Genomic DNA, 22,214 nt, shown 5'->3' with positions numbered 1-22,214 from the left:
AAAGGGTAGAGGAGGAAAGTTAAAATGGGACTGTTTTTTATATATTAAGAAATGTTAACTCAATACCTTTTACAGTTTTTATTCTTTTCTACAGAAGAAAAAATATTTTTCTAAACAAAAAAAATGCTACCACCAGGTACCAAAATTAGAAACCTGCGTTAAAGTTACAGCATTAATAATTGTGGGTTTTTATTCTTTGTCAAAGATTAAGATGACATGACACAGTAGATACTTTATTCAAAGCCACAATTCAAATGAAAGGTATTAAAAATTGGGCAAGCATGATGACGCCAAAGAGGAAACAGTTTTTCGGTGGGATGATCTTGATGGTAGTCAAAAAAACAATGAGAAACTATGAGGAAAAATTTTTAAAAGCCATGTTTATTATTTGTGATTAATAGAAAAGTTCAGCCACATTATAGTCTATAATTCATCAAGGGAATAAATAAACTGTTGCATTTACTTAACAGACACCAATATCCTTTGGGTTTGTAGTATGCAGAACACTTTTTCACATATTGTTGCTTTCGGGTCCGGCTACATATTTATCAACATCTGTATCATCTCTTCCAACATGAAGAACAGTGAACTGTGCTTTTTGATATCTGTGAATGCAAATTTGCAATATCAGCAATTTGAAAGTGATTCGCAAGGTTCATGGCATCTAGTAATCCCTAATTTTGCTAAAGGGTATATTTAAGGAAGGCTTTGGAGTTGAAATTGAAGTCATGTCTTGGCTTTGTTACCAGTGAAGAGTGAACTTGAACTAATTGCTCAATCTTTTAAGCCTGTTTTCTCGTCTGTAAAATGAGTTAATAATAACACCTAACTCATAAAGTTATTATGAGGATTAAGTTAATAAAATGCAAAATAAAATGCATAGTGCAGTGCTTGATGTTTAGTGAGCAGTCAAAAAAATGTAAAGAAAGTATGAGAAATGAATTTTGTAATCTGTGAGGCTTGCATCAGCTGTAAGTAACTAGTCTGTAAGTGAGCACGCATCATGGATTGGGCCAGTATATGTAGCACAAACAAAAATTTATAGCTTTATTGTTTTCTGCTTGACATGCAGATTGTTTCATAAATTAATAATAAATTATTTTTCATAAAAAAGTGGCCCTGAAAAGAAAAACAAGAGTTTGTTTGTTGAGAAAACATAGAGGAGCCTAAAGAAGTGATAGTTTTCAGCCAGCAGATAGAAGTAAAGATGAATCATAGCAGAATGCTGACTCATTTGCGACTTAGAGCCATGCTGCAAATACCTCCATCTTCTACTTCATTTAAGAATAAGAAGTAATTTATAAAATTATTTCAGTAACCACTCCAGCCAAGAAAAAGGCTGTAAGGGTGAGATAAAACTTTAGTGACAGTGGAAAAGGTAATTAATTTATGGTGTGAGGCTTTGCAAAAGAAACATGTAACTTTCAGCAGAAATAAATCTTGGAGGATACATGAAGCCTGTCCAATGTTTTCAATTTACACATTAGGGAACTTTGATCACCTTAGTTATAGCTACCATTAAACCATCAGATACATGATTATGCATTGATCTATTACATTTTCAAGCAACTGCATTAATAGTTATTTATATAAGTGCTGAACACGTCTAAGATGACAAAAGAGCGACCACAACTTCTAAGGCAGTGATTATTCAACAAATTGGCTTTTACTTTGCATACATCCTTTATCCAGAGTTATTTTTTATAACATCTGTCTTAGTCCATTTGGTGTGCTATATAACAAACTACCATAAACTGAGTAGCTTATAAACATCAGACATTTATTTCTCACAGTTCTAGAGGTTAAGTTGAAGATCAAGGTTCCAGAAGATTTGGTGTCTAGTGAGGGCCTGCTTTCTGGTTCAAAGATGATGCCTACTAGTTGTGTCTTCGTGTGGTAGAAGTGGGGAGGCAGCTCTCTGGGACCTCTTTTATGAGGTTACTAGTCCCATTTATGAACATTCTGAATTCATGGTCTAATCACTTCCCAAAGGCCCCACCTCCAAATACCATCACACTGGTGATTAAGTTTCAACATATGAATTAGGAAAGAAAAGAAACTTTCAGACCATAAAAACACCCCATGTCCCTTTCCCAACCAAACCTTTTTCTCTATCCTCATGTTCGCAGAGAAATGATGGTAGTAATGAAAGATGCAGCAAAAGGAATAACAAAGGCAACAAAAGGAACAGTTGAAATCACGGAATGGTAGGGTTGGAGGAAACCTGAATTATCTACTTTGACTTCCCAACTTTGCATATCAGAAGATGTTGGCCCTGAAAGAGAAGTTGACTCTTCCAAAGACACAAAAGTTTATGTAATATCTGACATTAGAACTCAGGATTATTGGATTCGATATTCCAAGCTACCTCTTCACCTCAGCTTAGTATCCAACAGGTCCAGTTCCACCTACATGGGACCCACTACCCTTCTCTTATTCTGACTTGGTTGCATTTTTCCATTGCATGGCTAGACTATGACCCAAAAAAAGCAAGTGAGAAACTGGATGATTTAGTTAATCTCACATATTTATCAAATTAGTGAGCATGCAACCAATTTGAATGCTTTCTCATCATAAGTTTATTAAGGAAAATAGTTGTTTTGACATTCAATTGTACTAACCTGGATATTTTTTTATTTCTTTATACATTTGAATTCTGTACCCTTTCCTATTTTTTCAGTAATTGGAATATAGATGTGAGTATGCACTTAGTCTATAGTAACTGGTGACGGAAAGTTGAAGGCAGCAAAGTTATATTCGTGATAGTTCTCAGTTCTTTGAGGAGTATATTAGCATTCTTGTATGGTTTATGCTTTTCCCTGCTATTATGTGAAAATCAAGTATTTTGAAAATACTTAGGACTAAGTTGCTAAAAGAATATGCCACACTTGTGAATACTTCCAAAAATTATTGTCAATCGTGTTGATGTGAGTGATCTACAGTTATGTCTTCCTTTGTTGTCTTACAAGTTTTCTGGTATAACACTGTCATCTGTCATGGCTGGAAGGTTTATTATTTCTTCGGACTCCTCTCACCTTAGTTAATATTTGTCACTGTTAAATGTGATGGGTATCTCTCAGATGTGACTTTCAGACTTCTGTGTCTCTTTACTCACTCTCTCTGACTTTTCTTTACTATCTTGTTAAGTTATCCCAAGGAAAATTTTTTTGGTTGTGGATGACAATTCCATTCTTCTGCTTTTGCTTTTTTTTCACCATGACACGTTTTGTGGAACCATACAAGCAAACAACAATTTTTATTTAAAAAACATCAATATGCCATGGAAGTCCCTCAAAAGAGATTGTCTGCTTCTTTCTATTTTCTCTTAAAAAGCATTTCCTTCTTTACTAACCTGAATCACCATTTGGAAGACTGAGAAGTATGTTATTATTAATAAAATGAGTGAAGATTTATTGAGTGTTTGCTATTTGCTGGCCACTCTGCTAAGCACTCTAATCTAATTTAACCCTTATAACAATGTGAGAGATAGTAATGTTAGCTCTTTTTATACATTAAAGAGGTATTTTGCCTAGGATTCTTCAATATTGGTAAGTGGCAGAGCAGGTTCTGAAGGCAAGCCTGACTTCATTGTTAGTGCTTTGAACCACCATGATATATGCTTCCCCACTGGGTTGCCTTATCTCTGCTGGGGTATTTCAAAGTTTAGTCATTACACCAGTGGTTTCAGTAGGGAAAGTGTATTATTGATGACAATTGTGTTCAACAGTGGCATATGTATAAAAACTATACAAAAGGTATTTGGACTTCAAAAAAATGTTTTAATGTTACATTTGAAGTTATATAGGACTCACTCAATATATATTTTTGTAAAGAAAAAACACACTGTCTTGAATGCTGTAGCTATAGCAGTTCTTGAAATCTATGTAAATCTTTCATCTTTGTTCTCCTTTTTCAATATTTAGTTTATGGCCTTTTTAGTCCTTTTGTTTTTCAATGTAAATTTTAGAATTATATTGTCAAGTTGTAAAAATTAAGTAAAATCAGTTGAAAATTGTAAAGCAAACAAAAAATATATATTTTTAAAATATTATATGAATAGGTAAATAAATACATTATGTATATACACAGTTTCTTGTTATTTAATAAACTTTGTGTAAACTTTCCGTGTTACACCACTCCATCCTCATGTAAGTACACAGTGCAAACTCAGTTTTAAACAAAAAGCATCTTTGCAAGTAATTAACTCCAAATAATGAGTCCCAACATTTTCATTACATTTTATTGTGTCTATTCTGAAGAACCCCTTGTATTAATGGTTTTTCCCTCCCAAATTATAGTTAGCAATGACAATGTATTAATTTCATATATTTAAGTGGTTGGGCAACTGTGAATCAGAATCAATTGAAAGCATGATTAAGAGCTACAGAGTGTAGGTACCGGTGCTTTGTACAACATAGAGACGTATTAACTAACTAAATAATGAAACAGAACATTTTAGTTTTGTAATTGACTACAATGGATTCAACTTTTTCCCTTGCATTCATATGGAATGAAAGACCCTACTGGAGGACAAAGATCTCCCTAATTGCCTCAGTTTCCTGTGGTGCGCACCATAGGAGGGCTAACACCATTTCAGGACTGGCTGTGAGTGATAAACGAAGAAGCTAAATAACTCATTCAACTGACACAAAATTATAAAACTTCAGTTGGCCCTTTTAAGGCTATGAATTAGCTTGGCACTAATTCCTTGGATGGGAGCTGTGGGGCTGTGCCCTGTGTGGGTGGAAAACCAGCATTAAATCACCACCTTTGTGACTCTTTGTAACCAGCACTCAGAGGATCTAGGACCAGAAGTTTCCTTTTTTCCTTGACGTGGTTCCTTTTATGAAAAGCATGGAGAAAGAGGCTGGGCAATGTGCCTGAATACATTATTTCACCACCACTTAGTTCCTACTTACTTCTTTCACTAGAAACAAGGACACATTTAAATAAATAAATAAATAAATAAATAAAACTGGGACCAAAGCTTTCCCTTCCCTTCCTTGTGGTGGGGCAATAAATATGAAGAGATGAATCTTATGAAAGCCAGTGCAAGAAGAGATGGGGGCTGGAGATGGATGTTTCTCCTAAGAGTCCGTAGAAAAGCTGTTCCTTATAAATAGAGCAATTGCTGTTATGAAGTACAAAACCACATTGTTCCTTTCTTTAGTTCTGAATGGAGTTGGTTAAGCTTTCAGTGTTAAGTGTGAAAAAGGCAAGAGAAAGAAGATCATATCCTTGTTAAATGACTCTAAATAAAAGAAATTGAGAAGGACAGTTGTGCCAGTTATAAAATGTTTAGAATTCATGAATGAGATTATATCGTTTTAATTTTTGAACTATAATCTAAAAGGAACTTCACCAAAATGGTAATACTATAGCAAATTGAATGTGCAACCTCTCAGCATCAGGGAAAATCAGAGCAACATCATCACTCTTTTCAATACCCTGATTTTAAAAAGTATTCAAATTATTAGCATTTGTCGTCACTTCTAACTTAGTCAGTCCAGGTAGGATTGAAACACAGGGCCAGGACCCTAATTATCTAATCTTATCCCAATATTGAATTTCTTAAATGATTTATGCAAAAACATACTCCAAGGCAAAAGCATACTTCATTATTGGTGCTCATTCATTCATTCTTACTAAGGATGCCAGATATATCATCTCCTATGTGACATTCTGAGAAGAACCATGCTTAAGCGCCTTGACCCTTTAGCACAAAATTGAAGTTAGAGACAGGCCCAGGCAGCTGGCTCAACTCTTCCATGTGGGTCTTTCCTCTGGTTCCTGCTTGGCATTCAGAAACACAGCTTACCTGTGAGAATTGCCTTTAGGCCCTAACCTGCTAAATTAGTTTCACATCTGGGAAAGGAAGAAAGTACACAAAAAAAGTGGCTAAAATCAGATAAGTGAGAATTTAAGTTCCAGTTTAACTTTAAATGGGTAATCTCTTTCCACTTCACACTCAAAGCTTCATTCACTATTACAGTGACCCAATCATGAGTCCCTAATGACTCCATCTGCAGACAGAGAGAGGTGTCCTTGAGTGCTTTCTAGTACAGAGTAGAATGTCCCTGATTAATCATTCACTTTTATAGGATGTATAGGTAATTAACATGTTCATAATACAATAAATAATTTTTGTAGCATAAATTTAAGCAGGACTTATAATGAAATTTTATTATTAGAAAATAATTTTATAAAAATATAATTCTACATCGCTCATTAAATTTCAAAGTTAAACATATTCTAAATATTCCAGAGTATAGATATAGTGGAAATGAAATTTCTACAGTGTAAGGGTGTGAACGTGTCTACTGTATTAAATATATAAGAAAGACAATAGTGAACATTTCCTAGGAAAAAGATATCTTTTTAATATGAAGTTATATATGTGAGAAAGAAGATTATCTGGTGGTAGCAGTGGATGGAAAAAGATTATTTAATTTGGTATTCAATAGTTTAAGCTGCTAGATGCTACCAGAGGGCACTTTAAAAAACTGATATAATAAAGAGACACTCCATGATGGGCATAAATGTCCTCATTTGCAAAATGAAGATAATAGTAACGTCTACTGCTTGGGGTCATTGTGAGGAATGAATGAAATAATACATATAAAGCATTTAGCACAGTGTCTAACACATAGTAGTTTTTAAATTACTGTTAGCATTATTACTATTGTTATTGCTATTATTACAAGAGAAATAGGATGTCATTGTAAAGCAGAGTCTTGATTAAATGCCCACTGGAATAAAAATATAAGACTAAAGATATTCTGGTAAAATCCATACTCAAATAATATTTCTTGACTGACCAACTGATTGACTGACGGACTGCTGAATGAATTAATGAATGAATTGCCATCAGCTCAGAAACATGGTTTTTAGAGACTATCTCATCCTTCTTTTCACTCCATTTGGAGACAAAAGGGAGTTTCCAAAACAGGTGGCAGTAGTGGATCTGGATGAGTAACTTCCATGAATTTTTATGCAAGTACGCTCTTACAGGATGGCCTTCTTGGCACTACATAAAAGAGGTAAGAGTAGAATACTGACTAATATTAATATATTTAAATATTTTATGTATAGCCCAAATTCCTCAGGCATTCCATTGCATCATTCATTCATTTGGCAGGCTTTTATTGAGCATTCCGTATAGAAGCTGTTGAAAAGGACACAAAAGAAATGTTGCAATTAAGTTATAAGTTGTGGCAGTGCAAGCTGTTGCGACATTCATATAGAATAGTTAAGAAGCTATTAAAGCAATATAATATATACTGAGGGATTCAGAGAAACGGAAAACACTCATGAGCTGATAATCAGAAATGTTTGTTTTTGATTTTTTTTTCCCTAGGCTTTGAAGAATAGGTGGTATTTGGATAGTGATATGGTTTGAATGTGTTCCCTAAAGTTCATGTGCTGGAAACTTGATCCCCAATGTGGTGATGTTGGGAGGTGAGACCTTTACGAGGTGATTAGGATATAAGGGCTCTACCTGCATGAAAGGATTAATGTGGTTATCTCAGGAGTGAGTTCTTTATGGAAGGATGACTTTGGCCTCTTTCTCTTTCTCTCTCTTCCCCCTTTTTCCTCTTCCACCTCTGCCATGGAGATGATGCAACAAGAAGGCCCTCACCAGTGGCTAGCCCCTTGATCTTTGACTTTTTAGTCTCTAGAACTATGAGCAGATATATTTCTGTTCATTATAAATTTCCTAGTCTGTGGTATTTTGTTAGAATAGCACAAAACAGACAAAGATGGATAGAAAAGGATTACTGTTGGGGTAGGTGTGAATGTGTACAGGTGCAGAAGATGTATATGGAGTGCATTTCTGAAAAAGTAAAGAGGAGAGATGCTAGAGTCTCCTACTGGTGAGTAATGGCAGCTATTTGTTAATGCATAAGGGAGGGTTTAATTCCATAATGGAGATTGTTAGTGGAAGAGATTAGATTTTCCCTTCTGGGTATGAAATAAATATTAGAGATTTTGGAATCAGAAAATGACATGATAATTTTCCCAATGTTTAAGGTTGATAATGGAAGGAAGATGTGGGAAGCAAAAAGTATAGGTAAAAGACCACTGATACAATAAAGTAGATTTGTTGAGGCTTATATTGGTACTTTGGCTATAGGGAGAGACGGAAAGAGTCAAGTGAAGAAAACACTCAGGGAGGGCTCCAGCGTTTTGAACCACCTAAGACACTGGGAAAATGTGTCACCACTGGTGAAAATGTGGTTCAAATGTAAGGTGTTAGAGGATGTGGTAGTAGAGAAAATGGTCAGATAGGTGTCATTTTTTTAGAATTCAAATTTATAATAGATCTTGTTTAAAAAAGCAGAGGCTTCTTTTATTATTTTTTTGGCAGAGGTATTCAAATGTCTGAAAAGAAGACTAAATTTTAAATTAGGAGATAAATCTGACACTGTGTGTGGCATTGAACAAGTCACTTCACTTCTTGTGACCTGAGTTTCCTGATACATCAAATGTGGGAATTGGATGAGTCACTTCTGGGTCTCCTCCAGTTCTGACATTCTATGGATCCATGAAATAGGCTTGGCACCTGTTTTCAATTTAAGCTCTAACATGAATTTCCTTATTCTTTAAACCTGCCTTTCTAGTAAGCTGCCACATTTATTACCAGGCTTGTAGTCATTTCCTTTTACTCTAAAGAGAATATACATTCAGTTTTTTAGCTCTAGGTTTTCTGCATTACACTGTCATCGTGTTGAAACCATTTTGTGGGAACAGCGGCTAAAGTCATCTTTCAGTTTTAGACGTGGTCATGGTTGTGAAGTGACGCTGGTCAGGCTGCCATTGGAACATTCACCCTGAGACCATGGTTTCCCTGCTTTGACGAGAATTCAAAGTGATGTTTTATACCATTGGAAGCTGTTTTAACTTATCTGGAACAATAAGGCATGCCTCGTGACAGCGCTTTATCCTGGAGTTCATTATTTCCACCTTGGACTTCCTCAACTCTAACTTCCACCATCGTATTAGAGGTCTCATTGCAGGACTCAAATAATCTGTTTCTCATTACTCACTTGTTTCTTTTTTACTTCTTTTCTTTATGTTCAGTTACCACAGCATTAACTGTCATCATTATCAGTCATCCAATTTAGCCCATGCTTTCAGCCAAGCACCTAGGAAAAATGAGGATAGGCTTAGAGGAAAAATAACATCAGGCCTAAACACATTCTGGCAGAATTGGGTGGGGAAGGGGAGAATTCTGACTCTCTCTTTACATTGCAAAGAGATGCTTTTGGGGGGGTCAGACAAAAGTACAATATGACCCCTGAGGCACCCACAACTCCTAAATAGGAAATAGGCAGGGATCTTTGGCAACCTGTTGTAGATGGAACATGCATCATCATAGTCACTAGGGAAGATTTCTCTTTGTGGATTCTGAATGCACCTGACTCTGGTGGATTAAAAGATCAAAGAGAATTCATGGTAAGGCTGTCCTGCCTATAAGGTATCTTACATATGTACCCTTTCCCAGGCCCCCTAAACTATCTGATCTATCAACACATCACGCTACGGAAAAACATAAAAGCATCTAAAGAGAACTGTTCTCATCTTAGGCATTTACCCAGACCACCCACCCTCTCATCCCCTCAACCCATTACTCCCCGCTCTTTGATGCTTCTTATTGCATTCCAGATCCCCATGTCTGCCCCAGGGCTTCCTCAGTGCTTTGGTGACCCTTTGATATTCCAGTTCTGTTTTAGTGAATAGGCCACTTCTAAGGGTTAATATTCAAAATATTTAGCAGTACCTATTGTCAACGGCACTGACCAACTTGGACGCTGTCTATAAACAGCCAAACAGCAACTCAAGGGGTTCCTTTTCTTCTACTGGGTCCTGGTTCGGGCTTCTCATCAGTTCTCAGAAAGAAGCTGTTCCCTTCTTGAGTCTCACAGGACAGCCACTAAGTGCCCTCATCTCCTCTGTCGACTCCCCATCTTCATCCTCCAACAGATAAGATGGGTGTCACAACACGAACATTATAGTATTATCAAGTTGCCCTATTCGTAACTTTACTTATGTGGCACATAGAGGTTCTTCCTCTTATTCCTGGCGGGGAAGCATACCAGATGCTTTTGACGTCCCATGCGTGTGCCTTTGGGCCTCACAGTTCCATGGGAACTGGCTTGACTTCTGCTGCTGGCAGTGATCTCTTTCACTGAAGACTTTGGAGGATGGAGTCTGTTATGCCCTGTGCGCATGGCAGAAAGGCAGGGCCAGAAAATAAATGTCCCTCTCAGTACTTGTCGGATAAAAATCCAGACTCTTTAGCCTCTCAGGGCGACAGCTCTGAGGCTTGTAATCTTCACTGGCTCCCAGGGACCCCCGGTGGGCTTGAGCATGAGGGTTTGAAAACTCTCTTCATAGCCTGCCTTCGCTTCATGTCTTGCTTCCCCATTCTCCTAGCAGTGTTTACTGGGGTCACTTTCCAAATAAATTACATGCACCTGGATCACTGGGTTAGGGTCCACTTCTAGGAAAGCCCAAATTGAGATAAAAAGGAATTTTTTCATTCATTCATTCAAATATTGGGCATGTACTAAATATTACATATTATTTGATGATACAGGAGTGAATAAATCAAACACCCCTACCTTCTCAGAGCTTATAACAAATATAATAATTTATATATAAAATGTCAGAGGATTATGTGTTATAGGAGAAACTGAGGCAGAATAAAGGGATTGGGAAGTGTGGAGGTAGAGGTGTGGGTTGCCAATATTAACAAAATAGTCAGAGTAGGTGTCACTGAGAAAGGGACATTTGACCAAATACTTGAAGGGGGGTGAGACACCTATTTGGATATTGTAGACAAATCACTGTGGCCTGAAGAAAGAGCAAGAGTAAAGACCCTGAGGTGAGGACATGTCTGTCATGTTTGAAGAACAGCACCAAGGCTGATTTTAATAAGTGGTGAATGAGTGGGAGAAGAGTAAAGATGAGATATGATTGGTAACAAGGGCCAGATGACAAAGGGCTGGAAGTCCCCTTGTAAAGACTGAGTAAAATGCGGAGACATGAGCGTTTGGAGCACAGCAGCAAGGTAATCTGACTTACATGTATTTTAAAGGCATTATTCAGACTGCTGTTGGAAAGAACCATGGGCAGCGATGTTACACACAATCATGGAGGTTGCATTCCATATGGTGACATTCAATCTGGACTCTGCCTGCCCCACCATGTACCCTGGCATGGGATTGTGTCTGTCTGGAGGAAGAGGCACCTTTTCCTGATTCTTAAAAAGCTGCCAAACCTAGCAGTAGCTGACTAGGTGGACAAGGCAAAAGAATAGAGAAGAGTGGATAAAAACAGGTAGAAGACTACTGAAATCATTCAGAATGGAGATAATGAAGACTAGGACCAGGTGGTAGTAGAAGAGATGGTAAACAGTGGTTCCACCATGGACAGATTGAAGGTAGTGTCTATGACAGCATATTGCCTCATATTGGAAATGAGTGTATTAGTTCTCTATTGCTGCTATAACAAATCATGACAAATGTAGTGGCTTAAAACAGCATAAACTTACTATCTTACAATTCTGGAGGTCGGAAGTCTAAAATCAGTTTTATTGGGCTAAAGTCAAGGTGTCAACAGGGCTGATTTCACTTAGAGGCTGAGTGGAGAATCTGTTCCTCACCTTTTTCAACTTCTAAAAGCCACCTGTATTCCTTGGTTTATGACTCCTCCTTCCATCTCCAAAGCACATCACCCAGGTCCCTCCTTCCATCATCACACTGACTTTTCCTCTGACTGACTCTGCCTATATCCTTCCTGCAAAGATTATTGCAATTACATTGGCTCCACCCAGATAATCCAAGATAATTTCCCCATCTTAATATAGTCACATTTGCAAATTTCATCTGCCATAAAAATGTTCTGGAGATTAAGGTGTGGACATATTTTGGGGGCCATTATTTAGTCTACCACATGGAGCGTAAGAGGAAGAGAGCTTAATTTCATGTTTTATTGTCCTGAACAACTGAAATTATGGATTTGCCATTCTGCTGTAGGAGTTACTGAGAAATTATTTTAGGCAGATAGAGAGGAAAAGGGGGTCCTTGGGAAGTTTTCATTTTAAAAACTGCTCCAGAAACATTTCTTATAAAGCCCTGGCTCTTAGAGCCAGGCGGGCAACCTTTAATATCCAAATACCAGCTGTTAGAAACTGAGTCCACCCAACATGGCGATTCCCCTGGCCTTCTTGCTCTTGCCCCAGGGGTTCCTGGCAACATGACCCCCCACATATCCCCACGTGTGTAGAACATCATGGCTGCCCTGCATTTGCATATTAAAAGGCTAGGGTGGGAGGGCCAGCTTTTTTCAGGGCTACGTGAATGACGTGCCTTGTCAAACCAATCCCCTGAGCCCTATGCAAATCAGACACCGCCTCCTCCAGGCTCTGTATATATACCTGGCTGGTAGCCGTGGCAGGCAGGGTTACCTCTCCTGGCTTTGGAGCACCCCACTCTCTGTCTCTGTACAGGAGAGCTTCTTCCTTCTCTCTTCCTTCTTGCCCCTTCTTCCCTATTAAACTCTCTGCTCCTTAAAACCACTCCACATGTGTTCGTGTTGTCTTATCTAATTTGATGTGAGACAAGAGCCCTGGTGTTCCTCCACTCATCAGAGCCGTATCAATTGCAGGTGAAGCCAGTTTGTGAAGGGGGCTAAGTGGAGGGAAGACTAGGTGTTCAGTATGGACATGTTAATTTTGAGGAGTATATGTTACATGTCTAAGATGGTCTTAGGCTGGGATGGCCTGGTTAAGTCCTCAGTTATTCAACTGTAGGGGGGAAATGATTTCTTTCCTTACTCATAGCAGGGTTCTTGGCTCACATCTCTATAACAAGAGACAAACGAATGAGAGTAAAGTATAAAAATGTATTCGCTAAAGTTTTATGTGACATGGGAGCCTTCAGAAATGAAGATCCCAATGACCCAGGAAAAACTGCATGTTTATGCAAAGTCATGCAGAAGTATGATTGGAAGACAAAAGGGTAAGATCTAATGGTAATAAACTGGGGGGAACTTAGCAAGACCTGTTTGTTCAGATTCTTTTTGGCCTCTCTGTGTGACATTCCTTTGCTCCAGGTATAGGGTAGAATAGTTGTTAGAAGGTCTTCAGCAGGGCAGGGAGAGAGAATGTCAGAGAGTGACCTACCTAGGTTTTACAGCCTGCTTCAAGGAGAAAGGAGAGAGGGGAATTTCAATTTCTATGGCCTGCTTCAGGAGAAAGGGGGTAGGATAAGGTCAGAAAGACCTTTCTGTTTCTGTGGTTTTCTCAATTTCTTTCAACTTAAAATATTTAGAATGCCAAGGTGCCATATATCGGGGTAGTGTTGGTTGCACCCCACCACAATTAAATATTAATCTAAGTGTTGTTGTGAAGGTATTTTGTAGAAGTGATTAAAGTCTATAACCAACTGACTTTCATAAGGGAGATTATCAAAGAAAATCTGAGAGGGCCTAACTCAATCAGTTGAAAGACCTTAAAAGCATTGCTGAGACTTTCCTGATGAAAATAATTTCTACATTGTCCTGCAGCTTCAGCCTCATAGGAAAGTTCCAGCCTGCCCTTCTTGGTGACCTGCCCTGTGAATTTCAGATTTGCCTTTTTGGCCCTTACAACTGCATAAGCCAATTCTTTGCAGTACATCTCTTAATACATAGCTCCTACTGGTTCTGCCTCTGTGGTTGAAACTGACTGATGCAATGTCCAAATGCAGATGTTGAGAAGGAAGTGGGCTAGATTAATCTGTAGTTCAAGGGGAAGCTTCAGGCTGCAGATATATGTTATTTTGGCATAGTAACGCATTAAAAAAGTTATGCAAACCTAGTGATTAACAAATAGCAAAAGAGAATTTGTGTGAAAGCATCATTCAGAAAAGTGCAAAAATTCAGGGCAAAAAGTTCAGTCAGCTTTGGCCACAAAAGAATAAAAATGGCACTCTGGCTTCTGGCCTTTTTGAGTAGAGTAAGGCATGGGGTAAAGGCGGAAACAGAGTGATGGGGTGGGAAAGAAAGGAAGGAAGGGAACAAGCAGGGGGAGAATTCTTATTGTTTATGAGGTGGACTCTAGTCAGAAAGACACCCAGTGGGAAAAGTCAGGAAATGTTTCCTATTTCCCTTAAACTCAGAGTATGTGCATAATTTGCTATCAAAAAGATTATATTATTTCTGGTAATCACCCAAACCTGCACTCCTTTCCATATGTCATGAAGTAAAATGGTGGTTTTTACTTATATATTTGCTCCAGGAGTGGCGTCTGGGCAAGAGAAAATGGGGGTTTGAAGCATGAAGTGATGGGAGAGAATGGTGGCATCGATTCTCTCAGATGGAAACAGTTATATTAGACAACTAATTAAATGTGGAGAGTGAAGAAGGAGAAACTGAGCCTTGTTCTCTCTAGCCCTCAAGAGCCAACCAAAGGGACCCACAGTCATGTAGTGTTCTGCCAGGAGGAGTTCCTGGATCCAGGCTAAAGGAGAGTTTTTCCTGGCAAAACAGTCATTTGATACCAGGAAAAGTTGTGTCAGGAGGAAGACTGCATGCAGGGGATTAGAAGGGAAAAAGAAGCATGCAGAAGGTGAGATTTAAAGTTAAAGCATAGCCATAATAGTTTTGTTACCTGATGTGCAGTGAGTCAACATAACAAGACACTGGACGTTGCAGCAGAGAAAGAGTTTAATAATCGTAGGGCTGCCAAATGAGGAGACAGGAGGAAACCTCAAATCCACTCCCTGAGAGGTTTGCAGATGGGGCTTCAAAGGGGTCTGGACAGGTGATGAGCTAAAATGTGGGGATTGCTGATTGATTGAGAAGTGAGGGGTAAAGTCATAACACAGGGAGATGAAGAAGAAACCACATTCCTGTGCTGAGTCGGTTCCTCAATGGGGGTCTTTAGGCCAGTTGGCATCTGGCGCTCTGCTGGAATCCAGGTCTGAAGAACAATTCTCAAGCAATTCTTGGGTTAAAAGGTCCAGCCTATAGATAGAGATTCTATCCATAAGAACAATGGGGGAGCAGGTGGTCAGTGTGCTACATGACTCTTGGTTAGTTAGCAGCTGCATGGAAGTGTGTTGAAGTGCACCAGTGCACCCTAGTCAATGCCTAACTGTAATTCTGCCTAAAGCCTGGCTTGTAATTCTCACTAACCCTGTGAGGGCAATTTCAAAAGGACTGTGATGCCACATGAGTAAGATAGAGCAGAGAGAATACTGGATCTCCATGTTGGCAGCAGGCAGGGAGGTTGGCAAAGCTCCAACAACTGGGGCAATAACTTGTCCTCTCATGTGACCCTTCCACCTTGGACCTGCACTGTGCCCTCCCTTGCAGCTCTCTGTTGGCTAAGGGAAAACTCAGCGTGCAAGGTTCACCCAGGTGAGACACAGGAAACATTCCCAGAAGAGAGCCAATGGGTTTATTTTTACATGCATGCAGCTTGAGGACACCCACATGATACCAGGAAGGGAGAAAGGGAAACTTGAGAGGGTTTAGGGATCTTCTCAGCACCCCCATTTCCACAAGACAATGGGGAAACTGTTTATGATAATTTTATTTAACACATGGAGCTTCACAGCAGCGATTAATAAAAACTTTAAAAACTAGTGTCGTCTAAAAGAAAAGTAAAAATAGAAAAAGACCTCAGAGTGGGAAAACTCAGATCATTTATCTAGGCTCTGTCTCAATTAAGCTGCGTGAACTTGTTCTAGTCATTTATATTTTGGGGTACAAGTTTCCTCATATATCTTCTGTTCCACAGAAGGTTGTTAGGATCAAATGCAAAAAAATATATAAAAGTTAGAAAATAGATTGCAAAAGTAAAGGTTGATTATTGTTACTATTTCTCTATTTTGCCCCATCATGTCAGAAAAATAAACTCCACACCTTAAAAATGAAACAAAACAAAAAACTGGGAAAGTTATGTTGGATTGAACTTTCAAATTAGATACCTACTGAGTAAATTTATTGAATAATTACTCTAAGACCCCATTTAGTGAGCACTATTTAGAACATAAAATCCTGTTTGATGCAGTACTAAAAACGCCATGTATTCAATCCTCCTTTTAAAAAAATTTTAACATTTTCCCCCTAGTTGGTGGGTGGGCTCACTAAACAGAGGCCTTTTTTTTTTTTTTTTTTAACATGGTACTTTCCTATTTTCTAAACAGAGCTGCTATGCACGCTCTCTGGATTATATACAATGTATTGTAGCTTTTTAAAGAAGCAAAGCACCATTATAAATACTATATTTCAAAGATAAAGCATTACAGAAAATAATTGTATAAATTATTTTACATTTACATTAAATTTTCTATTATTTCTCATTTGTATTTCCATAATGTTTTTTAAATAACCATGCTCAGACCCTAAAATTGTAATAATATCCTTAACAGATTTATTTACTTTTTGTTTTACATACTAAAAGTTTATGAAAATGGAAGAATTTGCTTTGAGCAAATTTAATGATCTTAAAAAGATCATTAAACTCTTATTTGTATATACATATAGCAGTGGCCTTATTTTATTGTGGTTTTAGATCTGTTTTTTCTACAATTCTGATATTATTCACACAGTTTTGCCAAAATGGGGAGGTGTCTCCTAGGACAGGTCAAAAGACTGGGATCCTAGAGCTGGACAGGATGTGGTTCAGAAAGCATCTGTATCTAAAACTTTGTACAATAAAAAACCTAAAATTATTTTGGGGGTATCCTGGACCACAAAGAAGCATTGACTAGCTTCCCAAGGAGGCTGCAAGCCTCACTGAGTAACCCAGTATTCATCATGGCATCTTAGCAGTAGAGCAGTAATGGTGAAGTGAACTGTTTAGGCAAAATGCACAGAATCCCATACCCCCTAGCAAGATGAAAAGGAGGCCCTATACCCCCAAGAGGAACACACAGGTGGCTAAGAGAGGGCCAGAAGAGAAATCTTTCATAGACAGGGAGAGGAGGATAAAGAATGACCTATTCTTAGAAAACAGAGATGAAAGGGAAACGTTCATTTTGATTTGGATGCTGTGGAGCTAGGTGTTGACAAGCAAATATAAGCAAAGACGGCCCATCTTGGAACCTAATGGCAATGGACCAGATGCCTCTTACTCCATGAAAATAAGATTTCTAAATATGGAACAAAAAATAGTATCGTCCAAGTAGTATGGACTGAATTGTATCCCCCCTGCCAAATCCATATGTTGGAGCCATAACCTCCAATGTGATGGTATTTGGTGATAGGCCCTTAGAAAGGTAATTAGAATTAGATGAGGTCATGAAGATGGAGCCTGCATGATGGGATTAGTGCTCCTGTAAGAAGAAACACCAGAGTATTTGGTCTTTCTCTCCCTACCATGTGAGATCACAGTGAGAAGGAGACCATCTGCAAGCCAGGAAGAGAGCCCTCACCAGAATCTGATCATTGCTGGCATCCTAAACTCAGGCTTCCAGCCTCCAAAACTGGGAGAAAATTAATTTCTTTTGTTTAAGCCACTCAATCCATGCTATTTTGTTGTGGCAACCTAAGCAGACTCAGACACTGAGCCAAAACACTTTTGAGAATGAAAGGGGGCTGGGGGCGGTGGGAAGAAAGGAGACATTAAAATTAATCAGAATTATACTGTTGAAATATTTATTTGTACAACCAATTGGCTATAATATTTATATGGGCTGACTTGTAAAATAAGTTTTTTTGCAAAAATTATTTTTTAAATAAAATTATTTCTAAAAAATAAAATCATATGTCTTTGTAAATTAATGCCAAATATTAAAAAATTATATAGATTATCTGGACGTTAAAACAGCACAAATCACATTCTTTCTCTAAAACGGATTCATTGATATTTTTCTGTAATATGATTTTATATGCAATAATGTATTATTATTTCAATATGCTTTCATTCTTTTTACTTTTATTCTTTTTAATTTTTCAAAAATTGCCCGTAATCTTCTTAAAGTTACTTTTTATACGAATATATTTTAAATGGACACATGTTTACTTTTCTCTGTAGTCTATAACAATTTAATTGAGAAAATATTCTATTTATGGGTGCCGATGAACCTAGTAAGCTCAGAGAAAATTCTATTAAGTGGAGGATATTCTCAATTCTGATTTTTATGAAATGTATAAATGTGCATATATTTTTATAGGTACTGTCTTTTTGGCCTCAATTTAGAGTTTCTCTTTTCCACAAATATTTTAAAAGGCAAAACTCATAAATTCTCTATTTATAATTCTTTTTAATGTTTTGCCAAATAGATGCTGCAAAATCATAGGTCTCTTCAATTTCATTCCATTCCGGTACATAATATAATCCAATTACAAAAAAACAAGTTTGATCAAAAGATTTTTCTTACAGGTCATTTCAAAGGCATTTACAGAATTTTAAAATTAAATCTTGTTCATTATTTGAGGTCTCATCTTTTAATTTGTTCATCTCCCTGCTTTTGTAGGGATAAATTTTCTTTTGTTTGTAGTTATTGTGAAACTTGAAGTTTTCTAGCTTCCAATTCCTTGAAGATTTTGATAAAAGATTTCCAACCAATTATTTTTAAATGCAGTTATTTAAGAAAATGTGCAGAGCCATTATGGAGACTTGCAGGTTGACTTACAAAGTAGGTCTCCATAAGGCAGAAACATTTCTAAAATCTGACTGAAAATGAACAGAAAGACAGAAAGCACATATGGTCTTGCAAAAGGTTTGTTTGCTTGTATTTAACATAAAATTTATCATAACACTTTTGTAGTCAGTTACTTTAATGCTTAGAAATCTTGATATCTACAGTTTCTATTTCAACTGATAGATTACTGCAGTTTGGTGGCTATAGTTACCACAGCCAATCTCGAGAACATTTTTCTCTATATGTCTTAATTTAGTAAGACCATTATATTATTCACGATATGCTGCATTCTGCCAGATTTGTATTCATATTAATACTACAAAAATATGTATATTTAATGTTGGACTTTTTAACTGAAAATACTATAGATTCATCTTCAACAGATTGTTACATGAACTTGATGAAAGAAATTTAACCAATAATACAAATAACTGATTTTCTATGAGTAGCACCTGGTTAAACTTCTACAAAATGGCATTCTTTAACTGGTTACAGATGTTTTCTGCTGTAGTGTAAATGTTTGTATCTCCCAAAATTCATATGTTGAAAACTAATCACCAATTGGATGACATTACATGGTGGGGACTTTAGGAGTGATTAGATCATAAGGGTCGAACCCTCGTAAATGGGATTGCTGCCCTTATAAAAAGTGTCCCCAATAAGCTGCCTTGCCCTTTCCACCAAGTGAGAACACAACGAGCAGGCACCATCTATGAACCAGGAAACAGGCCCTCAACAGACACTGAATCTGTCAGTGCCTTGATGTTCGACTTCCTAGCTTTAGAGCTGTAAGAACTAAATTTCTGTTGTGTATCACCTACCTAACCTATGGCATTCTTTTTTCACAGCAACCCAAACAGACTAAAACATTTTCCCTTGCCAGTAAAAACAACATATTACAGCTATCACTTCACTATTCATGGGTGCACAAGAAACAGATCCAAAAGTGAATGAAATTAGAAAGAGAGTTATTTGATCCAAATAAAAAAGCCTACTTCAAAGATATATATGTATATCTTTGAAGATATGTATATCTTTGAAGATATATATATATCTTTGAAGCAGGCCTAAATATATATATCTCAGTAAAGATATATATATATGTATCTCAGTAAAGAGATATATATATATATATCTCAAAGCCCTCAAAGTGTGTATATTTAGAGAGAGAGCCCTCAAAGGTCTCTCTATATATACACACTTTCTGCAGATGTACCTGTGAAATTGATATATTTGGGTACAGGTTTCTAAAAATAGTCAATAACCTTTAAGTGTATGTGGTATCTTCAGCATATTTGTTTCTTTCAGCTTTTATATGATTAGTAATACCTATACACCTCCATAAAGTCAAAAATATTTTGTGCAATTTATATATTTGCCATTAACTCTCTTGAGAAATAGAAAATTACTATGTAATTACTGATTAAACATATGCTATTGGTTCTAAAAAAGCTTATTGCAAAAGAAAAAAATTAAGCATTTATCAGTTTTCAGTTATTTTGAAAACTGTTTTGAAAATTATTTTCAATAATTTTCAAATTATTTCATTTTCAACTGCAAACTGTTTTTCCTGGATTGTGTAAACACAAATTTTTACAGTTGCCTCCTTGTTAGGCTGTAGTAACAAGGAGAATAAGAGGAAGATTGCAAGGTTAGAGAATGAAGAAGCAGCTTCTCTTTTCTGTTTATTTTCTGTGGGTTTTTTGCATGCTTTTGATTTAGCAAGGCATCTTCATCAAAAGAACTGCCTTTCTACAGCAGCAAGTGAACTAGTTTGCAATTTTTCCAACAGGTGAACTAGTTTGCAATTTTTCCGACATTTGAAGAAACAGATTCACTCCCCAATCTTGTGAGTAGTGGCTACTTCCTTTACGAATTATTTTCATGATACCTTAGTGTTCCTTTTGCTTAAGTTAACTTAGAGTTTTCGTTTTACAGACTCAGTGATTCATTCTATGTCCTTATACCTAGATACAAATGCTTTATGTAAAATTCCCTCTATTCAAATGATTGGTGTGGTTTCTGCCTTTTAATTGGGTCTTGACTGGTACAATAACTACTATCAGGAGTGGATTCAGGTAGCAGCCCCTCAAAGATGGGATTTTGTAAGTACTTTGGCTGTGTTTTTGGACTTGAAAGAAATGTTGAGCCCATAATCAATGTGAAATGGGATGCTATTAATTCATTGCAAGTAGTGGCAATCGAATTAATCAATCTGTGGTTAGTTGTAACAATATTCCTACTGAAATAAGAATCTAAGGGTAAAATGATTGCTTTACTTGACCATTATGGCAGTAAAGATGACTGTAAAGTTTGTGGTGTGGAATGGATTCTTGTGATTACAGAGGAGCATTTATTTAAAAAATGAAATTAGGCCGGGCGCGGTGGCTCATGCCTGTAATCCCAGCACTTTGGGAGGCTGAGGCGGGTGGATCACCTGAGGTTGGGAGCTCGAGACTAGCCTGACCAATATGGAGAAACCCTGTCTCTACTAAAAATACAAAATTAGCTGAGCATGGTGGCACATGCCTGTAATCCTAGCTACTCGGGAGGCTGAGGCAGGAGAATCACTTGAACTGAGAGACGCAGCTTACAATGAGCTCAGATGGCGCCATTGCACTTTAGCCTGGGCAACAAGAGTGAAACTCCATCACAAAAATAAATAAAAATAAAAAAAACTATAAATAAAAGCTAAGGTCTTTAAACTCTCAACTTAAGGTTTTATTGTTATTATTTTTTAATAGAGAGTTTCTCCAACAGCCCTCAAAGCTCTCTTATTTTTTTTTCAGAAAGAACTTATTTTTTACACTAACATGGCCAATGCTGGAAAATTAAACCCAAAATTTAATTGTGTAGGTAGCAGAATTACAACATCAATTAAATTCACAGCTTTTCCAAATATGTTATGTGAAAGTTAAGACATTGATTGGGCAGGAGAAGAACCTAAAATTTGGAATAAAGAATATCTGGCTGGATTCGGATGAGGGTGTGATTAGGGATTCCCAAGTCATGAGCCTTCTTTGTCTGTGGAAATAGCTTGCTTCCCATGTCTGTGCATAATATTCTTCCCTGTGTTTGAAAAGCCTATGAGTTCACTTTGGAAACTTGTCATGCAAGAGGATTCTCGGTCTATTTAAGACCTATCTAAATTATCTGGTTGCCACTATACTCATATCTAGGGCCAGATTTCATTATGCTCTAGGAAAAATAAAAAAGATGACCTAGGAGGAAATAACTTATATACCAAAAGAAATTTTATTTTGGCAGAAACATGGGAAATATGTGTGGGTATAAATTCTCAAGGTGTTAGACCAAGCAGGACAGAACATACCACTGGATTAAGCCAAATTTAATAATACGGGTTTACTTACGAATGATTCCAGATTAAATGTATTAGCTCTTTATGGAGGATTTATACTATACAAGCTTAGCTAGGCTGGAACTACATTTATCAGAATTCCTTTTCTTGGAGAGTTCTGGGGCTTAGTGTGGCCACAAGACACATGTTTGTGAGACTGGTAAAGTGGAGGTGAAGCAGCAGCCATCTTCTTTTTGTGCTGGGAAGTTTTGTAC

At 37.2% G+C, this 22,214-nt stretch overlaps 1 long non-coding RNA gene across 1 annotated transcript; it reads right to left on the bottom strand.

Annotated features, from left to right (window-relative positions):
• Positions 1-385: 385 nt before the first annotated feature.
• LOC134730211 (uncharacterized) lies at positions 386-10,010 on the bottom strand. The gene is made up of 3 exons (XR_010111875.1): positions 9,782-10,010; positions 9,048-9,146; positions 386-605 (listed from the first exon to the last, which is right to left on the bottom strand). It is a non-coding gene; the product is annotated as an uncharacterized LOC134730211 (long non-coding RNA).
• Positions 10,011-22,214: the final 12,204 nt, after the last annotated feature.

Source organism: Pan paniscus, chromosome 3, assembly GCF_029289425.2.
Source record: "Pan paniscus chromosome 3, NHGRI_mPanPan1-v2.0_pri, whole genome shotgun sequence".
Lineage (NCBI taxonomy): Eukaryota > Metazoa > Chordata > Mammalia > Primates > Hominidae > Pan > Pan paniscus.
Note: the sequence above shows the minus strand (reverse complement) of the source record. Positions and strands in the feature narration are given on the sequence as shown.